The sequence below is a fragment of the Mus musculus genome, chromosome X (genome assembly GCF_000001635.26).
Source record: "Mus musculus strain C57BL/6J chromosome X, GRCm38.p6 C57BL/6J".
NCBI classification, from domain to species: domain Eukaryota; kingdom Metazoa; phylum Chordata; class Mammalia; order Rodentia; family Muridae; genus Mus; species Mus musculus.
Window position 1 is genome coordinate 151,017,193 of NC_000086.7, and position 18,669 is coordinate 151,035,861.

The following is an 18,669-nucleotide window of genomic DNA, read 5'->3' on the forward strand; positions in this document are numbered from 1 at the left end:
TCTCTTACCTACACTTCCGGCAGGGACCTCGGAGAGCTGTTAGAAGCACAACGTCGCCAGTCCAGGAGTGCGCAGCTAGGCTCCGCCCAGACTTCCGGATCCCAGCCCAGCTCTTTGCTCCGCCTAATTTGCGTAAGACGCAAGGGCGGAGTTTCGATATAATTGCTGCGCCGCACAGTCCCGCCCCCGCTCCCACGCTGGCCCCGCCTCCTGGCTGCCGGCGGGTAAAGAAATAGCGAAGAGGGGGGCGGGAGCCTGGCGATGGGAGGGGGGGCAGTTGTGTGTATCTGTGTCTTGTTTGTGTGTGTGTGTGTGTGTGTGTGTGTGTGTGTATACTCATGTGGCCACAAAAGCTATTTGTAAGACGAACTCTTTTGTGCGGCTTCCTGGCTAGGGTTAAGGATGTATCTTCTCTAGTCTGTTACCAAAGTAATCACTGGCAGCATTAGATGAGGGTAGGGGGCAATAGTTTGTCCTCCTGGAAGATGGCGACAGACCGGGTGCGAGAAAATGGCCGCCGGAATCACGTGTCTATTTGGCTGCGTATATCCCACCTGAAATGAGTTCGCTGTTTTCAGCAGCTTTCCAGTCTCACGGGACTCTAAAGCATAGCAAGGCTCAGCCGGGAGCAGCAACCGAAACTCTTTGGAATTGTCACTCACCGGTTTACCCTCTTCTCCCTCATGTATGATTCCTGTGTCTGCAGAAAATAAACCTATCTCTAAAGCGAGGGTAGGTAAGGGTGTCTTTAATAACCATTTCAGGAAACTTCTGACTTGACTGGGAAGTGAGATAACCCTCCAAAAAGCGTAACTATTAATTTAATTCCTTCCTGGTCATTTACTTCCAGTCCTTTCCCTCTCCTCAAGTCTAAACCTTAAGGGTGGGGGTTGGGCTAGGTAAGGCAACCACCCAGAACGTGTGTTCTTCATCTGCAACTCATTCCTGCTGAAAACAAGCCCTTTTGCTCTCCCTCCCCTTATAGTACAGGATTGGCTGCTACCTTTCTCTCTAGACCCCAGATTCTTCTGGACCCCCAAAGTAGCCATAGTATTTACAGGCTCTATTTACCTATTGTAGCTCTATGAAATTTCTAATACCAGCGTTTTTATGACTCCCAGTTGAGTAAGAATCACAGCATCCTTTATCACAATACTACACTGTAGTAGGTTTTTTTCTTAAATTTTTTGTAGATTTGTTCTAGTTTGTGAGTTTGCTGTTATGTGTGTGTGTATGTATGTGCACCATATACCTTCCTGATGCATGTGGAGAGCAGAAGGATGCTTTGGATCCTCTGAATCTGGAGTTGCTGATGGTTGTGAGCCATCTGCATGTGAAAGCTTGCTGCTGAGCTCAGGTCGCCGGCAAAAGCAACAGGCTCTCCTAACTGCTGAGCCATCTCTCCAGTCCCTGTACACTATAGTTCTTAATGTGGCTTCATCACCACAGGAGAGAGGACTCCTCAGAGAAATGACAGTTCATCTTTGAACTCTCATAGAAACCCAGTACAAAACTGGCTGGAAGCAAATTTGTCAACTGAAATTAAGAGCTGCACCACAAGTCAATGGGGATTGAACAGTTTAATAGGTAGCATTGGGAAAATTGGATCAGGATAAAGAGAAATATAAATGCCAGGTATGGTAGTACATCCCCTGAGTACAGAGTCTGAGATTGGAGGATCAGAAATTCAAGATCATCCTGGTTTGCACAGGCAGAGTGATTTAAAAAGGAAATTCATGATTTTGAAACAGAATGTCTTCTAGCCCGGGATGTTCTCAGAATCTCTGTATCGCAGGATGACCTTGAACTTCCTGATCCTTCTCTGTGCAGCTCTGGAATAATAAGATTAGAAGCCTGTGCCGCCACACCCAATTTAAATGTATGCCCTGCAGTGGATCCAACACAATACCTTTTGCATGTTAGACAAGCACTGTACCATCTGAGCTACATCCCCAGTTCAATCTTAAATGATTGTCTCCAGGAGGAACAGCAAAGTATGGAGTACAGATGAAAGAGAGTTTATGATACAACACAACCTGTAAAGTAATACAAGCTCATCGGTTGCATGAAAAACACAGAAACAGAATGAAGATAAAATTTGCAAATAATCTCATTTTTTCCATTAGTGCTTTTCAAAATGTGATACTTGGACTACCAGAGGATCTTAGAAATGCAAATTTATGCATCAAACCCAATTTTCTCAACTAAAACTCTGGCTGTGAACAACACCAAGGTTATTTGATAAAGCATCCAGGAATCATTTTATACGCACCTAAAATTGTGCGTGTATGTGTGTGTGTTTGTGTGTGTGTGTATACATGTATATTATATATAATATATTTATATATAATGTATATATGTGTGTTTATACAATATATAATATATAATAATATTTATTTTATCTTAAAGGAAGTTAAACCACTTGAGCTGATAATACTTCCACAAAAACCATAGCTTAACAAAACCCCAGTACCATGCATGAGAAAACTCCTTTCAAATGATTGGTCAGGGTAGTCAAAGTGACTCTGAAAACAGTATAGATTATTGATGTAGCTCTTGGTTGCCTCTCAGAGCTTGAGGGTAAGCCCTTGATGCTGAAGACACTGTACACTTAAGACAAACTCTTATGATTTGAGCTGGGTCTAGCCTGAAAGCCTGTTTCCTATGGTCTAGTTTCCAAGCTTCCAAAAATACTATACAAGCTACCCAGGGAGGGAGGCAATTAAACAGTTCTGTTCAGCTGCAACACCTATGAGCCACTATAATTAGCAGTATTTTATTTATTTTATGTGTATTGGTGTTTTGCCTTTGTGCGTGTATGTGTATCATGTGCATGCATGCTGCCTAGAGAGGCCAGAAGGTGTCAGATCCCCTGTATCTAGAGTTACAGTTGTGAGCTACCTTGCAAGTGCTAGGAATTGAACCTCAATCCTAAAAAGCTATCAGTACTCATAACTGGTGAGCTAAATTTGCAGCCCCTATGTAGTACTTTTTAGTACTAAGTTTGAATTTTGAACTTAATGTGTATTTACAAGCATTCTACCACTGAGCCAAACTCACCCCTAGTCCTGCAATCTGAGCTACAGAATGAGTTCAAGACTAACCTGGGCAGCTGAATGAGATCCTGTCTAAAATTTTAAAAAGTCAAAAAGGGGGCTGGAGAGATGGCTCAGCAGTTAAGAGCACTGACTACTCTTCCGGAGGTCCTGAGTTCAAATCCCAGCAACCACATGGTGGCTCACAGCCTTCTGTAATGAGATCTGATACTCTCTTCCATTGCGTCTGAAGACAGCTACAGTGTACTTAGATATATATTTATTAGATAAATAAATCTTTTTAGAAAATCTTTTTTTAAAAAAGTCAAAAAGGAGACTGATGATATAGCTCAGTGTGAGATCACTTGTCTAGCATGGGCTAGGCCTAGATTTCAATCCCTAAGACTACAGAAAAACCACAATAATTTAATAATGAACTTAAATATAGTCTAGGGCTGGGGTTGTAGCTCAGTGGCAGAATATTTTCCTAGCATGCACAAGGCCCTGAATTCCATCCCCAATGCTGCCAAAAAGTTAATGCAAATTAATGTATATATCTAGTGCATGCATAGATCTTCTGTATACAAATATGTGCATGTCACATTCTCAAATTACCCAATTATCCTCAAAATGTTTTAAAAGCTAATTCTATTTTTGGATCCCAGCATCTCATCAACATGCATGCATTACACACAACCTGTTTTAATGTATAAATGGACTCCTACATTTTGTCAGGAGTTGTATGTTTTTCTTTTATTTTTTGTACCTTTTCTGTATTTTGTGAGCTTGTTATTTGAGACAAGATCTCATGTAGCTCAGGCTGATCTCAAGTTGGCTAGGTATTAGAAGATAACCTTGAATTTCTGATGCTTCTGCCCCTACCTCCTTAACTACTAGAATTACAGATGAGTGTCACTCTGCCCAGATACTATTTGAATATATTGATAGATTTGAAGAGTCTAGGCTACTTGACTTTTAGGATGTCCCAAATTTGAAATTTATATTCTTGTTCTATTGTAATTATATTACGATTGGGTATTTTCAACAGGATAGAACATAAGAATACGTAGGGAATCTCCATCACATCTAACTTGAGTTGGCTACTGCAGTGGGCCTTTACTGCATTTTTTTGAAGATTTAGTTTGGGAATTTAATTTTTAAAGCAGTTCCCTTATAGGCTGCAAAAAGATTCTTTTGTTTTTCTGTCAACATGGTTTTAATGGTTAATATTAGATCTCTGTTTATGTAGGATCCACATTTTTTGTTTTGTTTCCTTTTGTTTTGAGACAAGACTAGGCTGGCCTGGAACTCACCAGATCTGCCTGCTTCTGCCTCCTCTGCTGGGATTAAAAGCCTGTGCTGCTGTGCCAGATATATTAGAATCACACTTTTAAGCAGTAGGTAGAAATACAGTTGTCCTTCTTTTCATGCAATAAGCCAGATTTCCTGCCATCAAATACAAAATAATTTCTCTTTTTCCCATTAAATTATTATGACAACTTTACACACACATACTTATAGAAAGGTCTGTTTTGTTTTTGCAGTAATATTACTTTGATTGTAATGTTTTGTAGTGTAACTTAGTATCTGATAAGGCAGTTTCTTCTCTTTAGTTCTTTAAGGTGATTTTATATATTATCACATAAATTTCAAAATTTCAATTGGGATTTTTAGAGGAGTTTTGATGAATTTATGAATTATCTTAGAGGTTTGAGGGCTGAAGAAATGACTCTGTTGGTTTCTGTCTAAATATAAAGACCTGGATCCAGGGCTGAAGAGATGGCTCAGCTGTTAAGAGCACTGACTATTCTTCCAGAGGTCCTGAGTTCAATTCCTAGCAATCACATGATGACTTACAACCATTTGTAATGGGATCCTGACACACCTTCATGGGAGGCAGAGGCAGGCGGATTTCTGAGTTCAAGGCCATCCTGGTCTACAGAGTGAGTTCCAGGACAGCCAGGACTACACAGAGAAACTCTTTCTCGAAAGAAAGAGAGAGAGAGAGAGACAGACAGACAGACAAGCCAGAAAAGAACAAAAGAAAATTTGTATGGGAGTACATCAAAAAACTAAGACTAAAAATTCAACTAGCATAAGGAGCAGCTTTAGCATTCCTGGGAATGTGCCAATGGAACATAAGGTGGCACTGTACAAGGGTACCTGCACATCTGTGTTTAGTTCAGCAATAATACCATGGCTGGACCATGGACTGAAACCTTTCTCAGAAAGAAAAAGAACTGTTGTATAAAGATTTATAATTGTATTGGAGTTTTCATCATTGTTGAATTCTGTTTTTAATGTTTAACACATATTTTGAACATCAAAGCTATTTATAAATATAATTTTTAGGAGAATCACTGTGTGTATTCAAGGCCACTCTGGGCTACATAGTGAGAATCAGGCCAGCTGGGGTTACACAGTGAGATCCTGCCTAAGAATACAACCAAACAAAATACAAACTATGTTCTCTTCTTTTCTTTTACATGACCTTTTATTTTTTTTTTTTTGGTTTTTCGAGACAGGGTTTCTCTGTGTAGCCCTGGCTGTCCTGGAACTACTTTGTAGACCAGGCTGGCCTCAAACTCAGAAATCCACCTGCCTCCTCCCGAGTGCTGGGATTAAAGGCATGTGCCACCACGCCCGGCTGACCTTTTTTCATTAATTGTTATTGTATGTATATATGTATATGTATATACATACATAATCCTAAATACAACCTGCTCAGTCAATATAATGTTACTTATAAGTATGTTTTCAGGACTGATCATTTGGTATTAAACAACCAATTAGTGTGCTCTTCCCTAGGGAATTCTATTTCTCTCCAATTCTCAGTATCCCTTAAATTGCCTACAGTTTTTTGTGTATGGTTGAAGGCATGGGGGCCTTCTCCTGTCCACTTTGATATGTCTATTGCTGTTGTTCATGTTCACCTAATACTTAGGCAGTCATGGATATAATAAAAATTAATTTTTAAGAATTCATTATGTTAGCCACTCTGGTCTTAAACTGCAGGATTTAAGCAATGCCATCTCAACCTCCAGGTTAGCTGGGACTACAGGTATGTGCCACTGGGCTTAGCTTTTATGAATTAATATTCATAATTTTAGAGTAAGTACTTTAGAAATACCAACTAGGAGCTGGTGAGATGGGTTAGCAGGCATAGACACCTGCCTTAAAAGCCTGGTAACAGGCATGGTGGCGCACACCTTTAATCCCAGCACTCAGGAGGCAGAGGCAGGCGGATTTCTGAGTTCGAGGCCAGCCTGGTCTACAAAGTGAGTTCCAGGACAGCCTTGGCAGTGGTGGTATAGGCCTGTAATTCCAGTGCTTGGGAAACAGAGATAGATGGATCTCTGAGTTTGAGGCAAGCATGGTGTACAGAGCAAATTCCAAGTCAGCCAGGGCTACTACAACAGAGAAAACAAGAAGAAAAGAAAAAAAAAAGGGCATAATGCAATCCATTATTTTGTATGTTAATTTAAAAATTAATGTACATAGGATACCTACACTCATGTGCACATGCACATGCATACAATTTAAAATAAAATAAATCTGGTGCTAGAAAGATGGCTCAGTAGTTTAGAGCATATGTTGTTCTTGCAGAGGACCAGGGTTCAATTCCCAACACCTATATAGTAGCTCACAACCATTCATAACTCCAATTCAAGGGAGTCCGATGTCTTCTGACCTCTAGGTGCACTAGGCATGCACATGGTACACATAAAATACACTCATATGCATAAAATAAATAAATTTTAAAAAACAATCTGGGTCATCATGATGCATACTTTTTCTCCCAGCACTTGGGAGGCAAAGACAGGTGGGTCTCTGTGAGTTCGACAGTCTGGTCCAGGACAGGCAGAAAATTTTTTTTGTCTTGATTTTTTTTTAATTTTAAAAGTCTTAAGAAAATTGATTACAAATGGCCATTAGCAAAGTTTTAAAAATACAGGGCACGGGGCGTGGTGGCGCACGCCTTTAATCCCAGCACTAGGCAGGCGGATTTCTGAGTTCGAGGCCAGCCTGGTCTTCAAAGTGAGTTCCAGGACAGCCAGGGCCAAACAGAGAAACCCTGTCTCGAAACAAAACAAAACAAAACAAACAAACAAACAAAACCCTAAAGTCGTCACTGACAAGAGTTTTCTTTCTAAGTATTTAACAAGGTTCTAGAAATAAAAGAAAAGCCAGCAATGGCAACAGAAAAGGGGAGAGAAGATACTTAATTCATGGGAAAAGATTACATTTGTTATTAAAAGTTTTTTCATACAATCTATTTTGATCATTTTCTCCTCTATCAACTAATTAAAAGGAGGGTTTGAAGGGGTAAAGTTATGTAATTATAATATCAAAAAGAAAAGAAGAACTCAAAAGTTAAATTGGAATTTTTATAATTGTGAATCTTCCTGTCTAAGAACATGAGACACCTTTCTATTTCTTCCTCTGGGATGTTATGAATGTTTCTCAAAAAGGTTTTAGGCATTTCTTTTGGAAATTGTTTCTAGGAATTTTATGTTTCTATTGCCAAAGCAAATGGAGCTTTCTCAGCCATGTGATGGTGACCCACATCTTTTTGTTTGGTTAGTTGGTTGGGTTTTTGAGGATTTTTGGGGTTTTTGTTTTTTGTTTTTTGTTTTTTTTTGTTTTTTTTTTTTTTGATACAGTGTTTCTGCATAGCCCTGGCTGTCCTGGAACTCTCTATGTAATCCAGGTTGGCCTCAAACTCCTAGATCCTTCCTAGTACTGGGATTAAAGACATGTGCCAACAAGACAGAGACAGGCAACCTCTGAGTTTGAGGCCAGCCTGGTTTACAGATTCAGTTCCAGGACAGCTTGGGCTACACGGGAAAAAAACTGCCTCAAAAAACCAAAAAAATAAAATAAAATAAAAAACTGCAGGAAAATTGAATGAATTGAAATGTATAATATTCAGCAAGGTTATACAGACTCAGAAAGAAAAGAGAAAAAGTGCAAGATCTCTTTCATATGTGGAGTTCAGCCAATAGTGTGTGTGTGTGTGTGTGTGTGTGTGTGTGTGTGTGTGTGTGTGTGTAAACAAATGTACATGTGGGTACAGTATAGCATAAAGAAGAAAGTGAACGCCGGGCAGTAGTGGCGCACGCCTTTAATCCCAGCACTTGGGAGGTAGAGGCAGGCAGATTTCTGTGTTCGAGGCCAGCCTGGTCTACAGAGTGAGTTCCAGGACAGCCAGGGCTACACAGAGAAACCCTGTCTTGAAAAACCAAACCAAAAAAAGTGAACAAAATATTAAAAAAATATTAGGCTATGAGGAAAGCCTGAATGAAGGTAATGGATGTGAGTTTTGAAAAAGAATATGAAAGTATTTTTTAGTTCTAATTCTCCTAAAGACTTTTTTATTTTAGTGGTGTATTAGTGTATAAAATATATTTGCTGCTGAAAGTATACAATTTAATGTGAAGCTCCACAGTTTCTATTTCAAATGCCTATTCTAACTATATATAAGTTCATTGAGTTGGATAGATTTAGAGTCTGGATAAATTTAGTGTTTTATTTATTTGTAAGTTTTTAATAAAATTTTAAAAAAGGAAGAAACCATATTCCTCTTTCACTGAAATTTGTAAAGACTTATTTATTTTTATTTGTATATGTGTACATGGAGGCCAGTAAAGGGCGTCATATCCTTTGGAACTGGACTCAAGGATGGTTGTGAGCCACCATGAGGGTGCTGAGAACTGAACCCAGCTCCTCTTATAGCAAGAGCTCTTAACCACTTTAAATCTCTCCAGCCCCATTTGTTGAATTTATTATTGAATTTTTTGAGACAAGGCCTTAATACATAACTTGATCCTTCCTTAAATTCCCAGTCCACCATACTCAGCCTCCCAAGTGGTGGGATTATGTTTTTTGTTGTTTTTCAAATGGCTCTGTGTACTCTGAAGGTCATAATATAATTATTCTACTTGAATTAAATAATGTTAGGTTTTATCAGTAGATTTGCCACTATTGAAATGATTCTTACATCCCTGGAGTAAGCCCCACACAATTATGAATTCTGTTAGTTAGGAATCTGCGTCTCTAATCACAAATGAGGTTTAGTTTACATGAGTCTCTTTACTTGTGACATCTTTGTGAGATCTCAGTATCAGTGGTATATTTACTTCATAAAGCTTTAAAAGTGGGCTGGGCATGGTGGCACATGCCTTTAATCCCAGTGCTTAGGAGGTAGATATAGGAGAATCTTTATGAGTTCGAGGCCAGCCTGGTCTACAGAGCAAGTTCTAGGACAGCCAAGATTTTTACACAGAAAAACCCTTTCTCAAAACAAAACAACCCAAAACAAACAAACAAACAAACAAAAAACAATTCAAAGTGTTCTTTGGGTATAGCTTAATGGCAAAGCGTTTTCCCAACATGAACAAGGCCTGGGGCTTGATCCCTTGCATAGAACAAAATCATTGGGATTACGTGCTTTTTTGGTGTCAATGGGCCTCCCCATGTACAAAGATCTTGGACCAGTACTTTGGGGTGGTAGATAGCTCCTTATAACTATCTCTGTGTCTTCTAAGAACATTGTTCCATATGGAAGTTTTGCCTTTTTAGGGTCACTCTGGTACACAACATTTTCCTATGACATTATCCATTTCTTCCTGGTCTTTGAAACCTTTTGTATGGAGTTACATAAAGGATTCATGGGTGGGCATGATGCTACATTTCTCCAAATCCTGCACTCAGGAGTCTAAGGCTAGAAAGTCACAGCTTGTTCAAACCAGCTAAGATGGCATAGCAAGTCTGAGGCCAGCTTGGGCAAGTTTGAGACCAGCCATAAGTCTGAGGCCAGCTTGGACAAGTTTGAGGCCAGCTATAGGAAGATTATCTCAAAAACATTTATGAAAAAAATAAATAAAATGTGTTCATCACTTCACTCAATGCAGGGCACTGGAGGCTCACACCTTTAATTCCAGCACTTGGGAAGCAGAGGCAGGTGGATCTCTGAGTTCAAGGCCAGCCTGGTCTACAAAGTCAGTTCTAGGACATCCAAGGCCACACAGAGAAACTCTGTCTTATAAAACCAAAAAGGGAATAAAAAAAGAAAAACCTTTATGATATTTAAACCATCCTCTTACTATAGTTGTATCCAAATTTTTCATTTCTTATTTTTGTATATTGGTGCTTTTGTACTTTTTCCTCTTCTTGAACATATAAGTTATTTTATATAATAGCCTTCTAAAAAACAGAATCACCTTTGTCTTTCTTACTTTTTTGTGTGTGGGGGGTGAGACAGGGTTTCTCTGTGTAGTACTGTGGTCTAGAGATTCAGATCTTTAGTTAGATTTCTCCTTTGGCCCAGGAGTTGAGAGTTTTTGTGTATTCAAATGGAAGATACGTTTAATATTGAGGGCTTGATTTATCCAGTTGTAAGCAAAGAAATTTGTCTTCGTGTTGCTTTTTGGAACTCACTGAAATTTTCTTATGGTTAAAATTAACTTGTTGTTTAGGTTTTCTATATTATTGCTGGCTGGCATGTGACATTTCCTGGAGAGACATGAACACTATCTATTGAATAGCAGATAGGACACCAACAAGAAACCAAAGAAACAGACAGGTGTTGGTGGCACATATCTTTAATCTCAGAATCTGGGAGTCAGAGGCAGGTGGATCTCTAATTTTGGAGGCCAGCCTCCAGAACAGCCAGGTCTATGCAGAGAAACTCTGATCAAAAAACAGAGAGAGAGAAGGAGGTGGAGAAGGAGGAGGAGGAGGAGGAGGAGGAGGAGGGGAGGGAGGGAGAGAGAGAGAGAGAGGGAAGGAGAGAGAGAGAGGGAAGGAGAGAGAGAGAGGGAGGGAGGGAGGGAGGAAGGGAGGGAGGGAGGGAGAATGAATTCCACTCAGTGAACCAGTGAGTTTATCAAGGTTATTTACACTGAAAAACTTGTGGCAGTATCCATACAAATGAGGGCATATTGCTATCCCTCACTGACAGCCATTAGGTCTTATGATGTCCACCTGCACAGAACAGGTTAATTTATGTGCCTGTCCCCATCAGAGCCTCCATCTGTCAAGATTCTAATCAGGATATGCTGTATATCTGGAGTCTATCATGTCAGGAAAGGTATGACATAATATCAGGAACAGGAAGCTGGCCCATCATATTTTCATCTATACACAGGAAATGAGGGGGGAGTTGGCTGAGACTCAGACCCTCAAAGCCTGCCCCCAAGTAATATATATGTATTTCCTGTAGCAAAGCTCATCCTTTAAAAGGTTACATAGCCTCCACAAACAGCACCACAAACTGGGAATCAAGTATTTAAATACTGAGCCTATTCAGAACATTTCTTAGCCAAGCCACCACAGCAACCCAGTCCTGTTAGTGCCCTGATTTATGCCATCTATGTATGAGACAGGAACGTGTAATGTTCCTTCCAAAATTATATCAACCTTAGCTGTTGGTTCATTATTGGAGAGAACCAGTGACTTAAAATGACAATTGTTCCAACCCTTTCTGGATGGTATTGATGACAGGGCTCGAAGACACTGCTCTAAGTTGTTATAAATGTGTATGCCACCTTTGCAGAGTCTAGTTCTCTGCCACCTGTCTTAGAGTTACTATTGCTGTGATGATACACCAAAAAGCAATTTGGGGAGAAAATGGTTTATTTCACTCACAGTTCCATATGATTGTTCATCACTACAGGAAGTCAGGACAGGAACTCGAACAGGGTGGAAACCTGAAGACAGGAGCTGCTGCATGGCCATGGAGGAGTGCTGCTTACTGACTGTCTCTCCATGGCTTGCTCAACCTGCTTACTTCCAGAACTCAGGACCACCAGCCCAGGGGTGGCATCACCCACAATAGGCTGAGCCCTCCCTATTCAATAACTAATTAAGAAAGTATCCTACAGGCTTGCCTACAGCTTGATCTTTTACAGAGCCATTTTCTCAATTGAGGCCCCTCTACACTGAAGACTCTAGCTTTTGTCAAGTTGACTGATTATCCATCATCACCCCAGAAAGAGGCTTGATTAGATGGTCTCCAATCCAACCTTTAGTTGGACAAGCTGATTTTACTGTTATGAAGTCGAACCAGTGAGGGATTCCACCTGTTGCAATTCTTATCCGCAGCTAGCAATGGCTGCTGTAAAGATGTTAGCTGAGCTTCTGCCCATTTCCACAACTGGAACCCAAACCCTATTGGAACCATTTGCTCAGGTTGGTTTTTTGTTTTGCTTTGTTTTGAGACAAGGTCTCATTTATATAACACTGGCTAGCCTACAACTTACCCTGTATCCCCAGGATGCCTCCAACTCACAGGGATCCACCTGCTTCTGCTTCTTAAGTGCTGACTACACGAATTCTGTGGCCCATATGTACTTACACTCACATGTACACGGCATACACATACACCATACACACTCCTAGACATAAAATAATGAATTAAAAATAAAGAGAATTGGTCAAAAGTATAGCACAGTTAGCCTTGCTCATGAGGCCCTGGGTTCAGAGTCTGTCTAGCATCAGAGGAGGAGGAGGAGGAGGAGGAGGAGAAGAAGAAAAGAAGAAGAAGAAGAAGAAGGAGGAGGAGGAGGAAGAAGAGGAGGAGGAGGAGGAGGAGGAGGAGGAGGAGGAGGAGGAGGAGGAGGAGGAGGAGGAGGAGGAGGAGGAGGAGGAGGAGGGGCTGGTGAGATGGCTCAGTGGGTAAGAGCACCCGACTGCTCTTCCGAAGGTCAGGAGTTCAAATCCCAGCAACCACATGGTGGCTCACAACCATCTGTAACGAGATCTGACGCCCTCTTCTGGAGTGTCTGAAGACAGCTACAGTGTACTTACATATAATAAATAAATAAATCTTTAAAAGAAGAAGAAGAGGAGGAGGAGGAGGAGGAAGAGGAGGAGGAGGGAGGGGAGAGGGGGAGGGGGAGGGGAAAGAGGAGGAACTTGTTTCCTGAGAGTCTACTTCAAGGCACCTGTAAACCCAGCTAGGTCTAGGTTGGTGGAGAAGGGAGGTTCCTGACTGCCAGTATCAGATTTGATTTCTTGAGGTGATCTCTTACATACCGTAGGTTGGCCTTGAACTCCCTATGTAGCCAAGGATGTCTTTGAATGTCTGATACTCTTGCCTCTACCTCCCAGAGGATCACAGGCATGAGCCACAAACCCAAAGCTTCGGACATGCTGGATAAGCACTCTACCAATTGAGTTAAATCCCCAGTTCATGAGTTACATTTCAATTTTGTCAATTCTTTTTATTGTTATTCTTTTGGTTTGGTTTGATTTGTTGTTGTTGTTGTTTGTTTGTTTGTTTTGTTTGTTTTTTGCTTTTTCTCAAGACCAGGTTTCTCTGTGTAGCTCTGGTTATCTTGGAACTAGCTCTGTAGACCAGGCTGGCCTCGAACTCAGAGATCCACCTCCCTCTGCCTCCCAAGTGCTGGGATTAAAGATGTGCACCACCCCCTCACAGCTAATTTTGCTGATTCGTGTTGATCTGTTCAAGTTGATTTTATAGTACTTTATAACATTCTTGTTCTTTTATATTTCCCTCTCTTACCCAAGGTTCCAGATGCTTTCTGTCTAGTTTCTAAAAGTCAGGGTTCTGGCTGGAGTGCTTGGCAGTGCCTTCACAAAAGCAAGAGGAAGGCACCGCAGGGACAGCCTGCCTCTCATTTTGGGGCTGGAAGGAGTTTTGTTCCTTTGCACTTCCAAAACTTGGCTATGTGTAATTCCCTGACTTTGAATATTTGTGACTCCATAATTGTGTACACTCGTCTATGAGTGTGTGTGTTTATACGTGATGCCCTGCTGCCCTCACAGTTAGACAGCAATTAGAAGACTGAAGGAGAAGTTTTCAAAGGAAAGGAGTCAGTGGGATGACTCTGTGTAGCTATTCTTCTGTACCAGTTTGCACAGATCTCTGAGCTGGAAGGGGCAATTCCATGAGTTTTGAATGTCCCTGTGTATTCTTGCATCTCTGCCAGTGAGTGATGAATTCTGCGTGCTTTTCCGTGCCTAAGAATCTGCATCTGTAAAAGTTAGTGTTTCTGAGTATTGGTATGTCTCTGCTTGTGTGGGGTTTGCTAAAGGGGGGGGGGGGTTCTAAGTGCACCTCTGAGTTTCACTGTAGATATATATGTAAAAAGTGCACTGCTACGTGGCAAGTTTAGACTCTCCCCGTCTGGAAGAAACATTACAACAGGAAATAGTCTAGATTCCGGCTTCCGGATGGAATTTCACTCTCAAAAATACTCCTTCCCAGTCCTCTCAATAAATGCAGCATTCTTTGTCTTTCTTCAAGAGGCTGAGTTGAGGGGGTGTATGCTAACCTTGACCTCGAAGGCCATGCCTTTCAGGAGGTTTTGGCAGAACCATGAAATTCCACACCCTGCCACTTGCCTCTTGCCAGGCCTACTTCTTCCTCCTGAACCCTTTTATAGCCTCACATTATCTACCAGACTAATTCCAGTCTAAACTGTTCAGAGTGGCCAGATGAAGACACAGGACAATGGGACAAAAGAACAGCACCAGGTTTTATAGTTTTGTTTCTAGCAAATACATTTATACAGGGGGACAAGGGACAGATACAAAAAATAGGATTCTGAAAGAGTGGGGCAGACAGAAATGGAGAGCAAAGCAAGCAATAGGTAGAGGAAGATACACAGAGATAAAGTTAAGTTTATGCAGAAAGAGGACATAGCTTAGATGAGACCAAATGTAGAAGAGACACATTCAGCCAGGTGTGGTGGTTCATACCTTTAGTCCCAGCACTAAGGAGGCAGAAGCTGGAGGCTCTCTGAGTTTGGAGCTAGCCTGGTGTACAGAGTGAGTTCCAGGACAGTCAGGGCTACACAGAGAAACTTTGTCTTGAAAAATCAAGAAGGAAAAGGAGGAGGAGGAGGAGGAAGAGGAGAAGGAGGAAGAGGAGGAGGAGAAGAAGAAGAAGAAGCAGAAGTAGAAGCAGAAGAAGCAGAAGAGGAGGAAGAGGAGGAGGAGGAGAAGGAGGAGGAAGAAGAAGAAGAGGAAGAGGAAGAGGAGGAGGAGGAGGAGGAAGAAGAAGAAGAAGAAGAAGAAGAAGAAGAAGAAGAAGAAGAAGAAGAAGACAACAACGACATTAAGGTACACCCCTGTAATCCCAGCACTCAGTGGGCTGAAGCAGAAGGACTAGGAATTTTTGAGGGCATCCTGGGCTATACAGTGAGACCCTATCAAAATAAAAAGCTAAATATGATGTCTTTTCTCTATTATCCCAACATTCAAGAAACTGAGGCAGGATGATCATCACGAGGTCAACTTGGACTACGTAGTGAGTTGTAGTACAGCCTGAGCTATAGTGTAAAAGAGGAATAAAAGAAGGCTGGAGAGATGGCCTAGTGGTTAAGCGCTTGCGGCTCTTGCAGAGGACCCAGGTTTATAACTCCAGTTGCAGGGTAATCTGGTGTCCTCCAGGCCTTGTTGGGTACTGTATACATGTGGTGCTCATGCATGCATTCAGACAGAATTTATACACATAAAATAAAAATAAATCACTGCATCCCAGGCGGCAGTGGCATAGACCTTTGATCCCAGCACTCAGGAGTCAAAGGCAGGTGGATCTTTGATTTTGAGGCCAGTCTGGTCTACAGAGCAAGTTCCAGGACAACCAGGTCTGTTACATAGAGGAATTTTTCTGGAAAACAATAAATAAATAAATAAATAAATAGGAAAGAATAAATAAATGAAGGGTAAGAAACGTAGGTTGGGAAGGAGTACATGAAATTAGACAAAGATGGATATAAGCTGGTGACAATAGGCAGAAAGGTATTGATGTTGAGCATTTGTTCTTTCTGAGGTATCATTCTCCCAGTTATCCATATAGTAACTCATTAGCCCTCACAGTAACAAGTGAGTAAGGACTGTTATCATTTGTCTTATTCTACAGATAAGGACAGCACAGCAAGGCAGTGACACAACTGCTAAGATAGAATCCAGACAACTTAGCACAGGGAACATGCATTTCACTGTTCTGTCATGTTCATGCCATGAACATGTTGATAGGGACAAAGGATGTGAGTAGGGAAGACGGAGGTGAAGACAGATATGGAAATTGAAAGAGAAAAGCTACAATAGAGAAAGACAGTAGGAGATGCGGGGCTGAATGCAGCAACACAATTAGGAAGATGAGTTGGAGATAAGCAGAGAGAAGACAGATCAGAACAAAGCATAGGTACAGGATGCAAAAGAAACCAAGAAACCAGTGGAAACTGAAAGAGAAATAAGACACAAATTCTGCAAGAGCAATGTAGCCTGTATAAGGACAAAGAGACAGACCAAGATGAAGACCATGCATTAGAGACATGTCATAGACAAGGTGCCCCAAAACATAAAGACAGTAACAGAAAAAAGAACAAGATGAAGAGAGAATCTTAGAAGAAGAGCAGAAGACCTGGAGAGACCAGGGTTCAATTCCCAGCACCCACATGCAGCTCACAATGGTCTGTAACTCCAGTTCCAGGGGATTTGGCACCCTCTTTTGGCCTAAATGGGCAGCAATCATGTATGTGATGCAATGATACACACGTATGCAAAACACCTACGGGGCTGGTGAGATGGCTCAGTGGGTAAGAGCACCCGACTGCTCTTCCGAAGGTCCGAAGTTCAAATCCCAGCAACCACATGGTGGCTCACAACCATCCATAATGAGATCTGACTCCCTCTTCTGGAGTGTCTGAAGACAGCTACAGTGTACTTATATATAATAAAAATAAATAAATCTTTAAAAAAACACCTACACACATAAAATAAAGAGAGGGAGAGGGGGAGGGAGAGGGAGGGAGAGGGAGGGGGAGGGAGAGGGAGGGAGAGGGAGGGAGGGAGGGAGAGTGGCTGCTCTTCCAGAGATCCTGAGTTCAATTTCTAACAACCACACACATGGTGGCTCACAAACACCTGTTATGGGATGTATGTGCATCTTCTGGTGTGCAAGAAGACAGTTACAGTGTACTGTAAAATGAATAAATAAACCTTTTATTTTAAAAAGCCAGAGTCCAGTCAATCTGCTTCTAGGGCTACATCTTTGACCAGGGCATTCTGCTTCGATGAAGGCTTGTTGGACACTCCAGGACAAGTGGTCTTGGTCCTCTGGAGCTTCTGCTATCTCCTGGTAGAGACAGAACTAGTTTCGTCAGAGTGGGAAAGTTCTATGAATTGTAGAAGTAACCCACTCTGGTAGAATGTTGGCCAAGAGAAGGCAAAGAAAGCTTCCTCAAGTCGGATAGATTAGGGACAGATTTACATAAGAGTTGAAAATCTCATTTCCGGGGCTGGTGAGATGGTTCAACAGGTAAGAGCACCCGACTGCTCTTCTGAAGGTCCTGAGTTCAAATCCCGGCAACCACATGGTGGCTCACAACCATCCATAACGAGATCTGACTCCCTCTTCTGGTGTGTCTGAAGACAGCTACAGTGTACTTACATATAATAAAAAAAAAAAAATCTCATTTCCATAGGTACTAACTTATCTTACTGTAAGAAAAGTGAGCTCTCAGCTGGTTGTGGTAGCTCATACATACCTGTAATCCCAGCACTTGGGAGGCTGAAGGAGCTCAAGTCCAGCCAGGGGTACCTGGTGAGCAAGACCCAGTCTGGAAAACAGATGGAAATACCCCAAAATCTTATACTTCATAGATAAAAGGCAACAAAACATGTTCTATCAAATTTGACACTGGTTTTAAAATATACACATTGTTATTATGAAATTAAAACTTTTTTTTTTTGGTGTTTTTGAGACAGGGTTTCTCTGTGTAGTCCTGGCTGTCCTGGAACTCACTTTGTAGACCAGGCTGGCCTCGAACTCAGAAATCCACCTGCCTCTGCCTCCCGAGTGCTGGGATTAAAGGCGTGTGCCACCACGCCCGGCTGTAAAACTTTTTTTAAACTACCAATGTTAAAAAAAAAAAACATTGGCCAGGTGGTGACAGCACATGCCTCTAATTGCAGCACTCAGGAGGCAGAGGCAGGCAGAAGTCCGAGTTTGAGGCTAGTCGGGTCTACAGAATTTCAGGACAGCCAGGGCTATATAGAGAAACCCTGTCTTGAAAATCCTATAAGTAAGTAAGTAAGTAAGTAAATTAATTAATTAATTAATAAGAAAAATTAAATAAACGAGCATATTTGTGGGGCCAGTGAGGGGCTTGAGTGGAAAACACACCAGCCATCAATCTGAGGATCCAAGTTAGATCTCCAGGCCCCGTATAGTGGTAGGAAAGAACTGACTCCTGAAATTCATTCCCTGACCTCCAATCATGCATTATGGCGTGCGCACACACACACACACACACACACACACAGAGAGAGAGAGAGAGAGAGAGAGAGAAATTTCTGTCAACCACAGTATTGAGAATTGAATACTACTTTTATTCCCTCTGTAGTAGAAGACATTATCATCTCATGCTTCGGTGGCAAAATAGAAGCCATCAGCTCCTAAGAATTATTACAGAGAGGGGCATTGTAGCACTTCCCTTTTAATTTTAGCATTTGGGAATTTGTCTAGAAAACCAAACCAACAAACCAAACCAACCAACCAAACAACTGTTACAGGGCCTTTACCTTCCCACTGGCTTCTATGTGTTTGTTTGTTTTAAACTGTGTCTTCCTCAAAAAAAAAAAAAAACAAACAAACAAA

General features: G+C 41.4%; 1 protein-coding gene across 3 annotated transcripts in view; it reads right to left on the minus strand.

The window, feature by feature from the left end:
* Positions 1–130, minus strand: part of Gnl3l (guanine nucleotide binding protein-like 3 (nucleolar)-like) — a 34,190-nt gene extending 34,060 nt beyond the window's left edge. Inside the window, exon 1 of one of the 3 annotated variants that reach the window (NM_198110.2) lies at positions 9–130. The gene's annotated coding sequence lies outside the window, so the exon portion shown is untranslated. The remainder of the gene's footprint in view (positions 1–8) is intronic. The other 2 variants (NM_001168600.1, XM_006528805.4) reach the window with 2 other exon arrangements.
* Between the last annotated feature and the right edge of the window lie 18,539 nt (positions 131–18,669).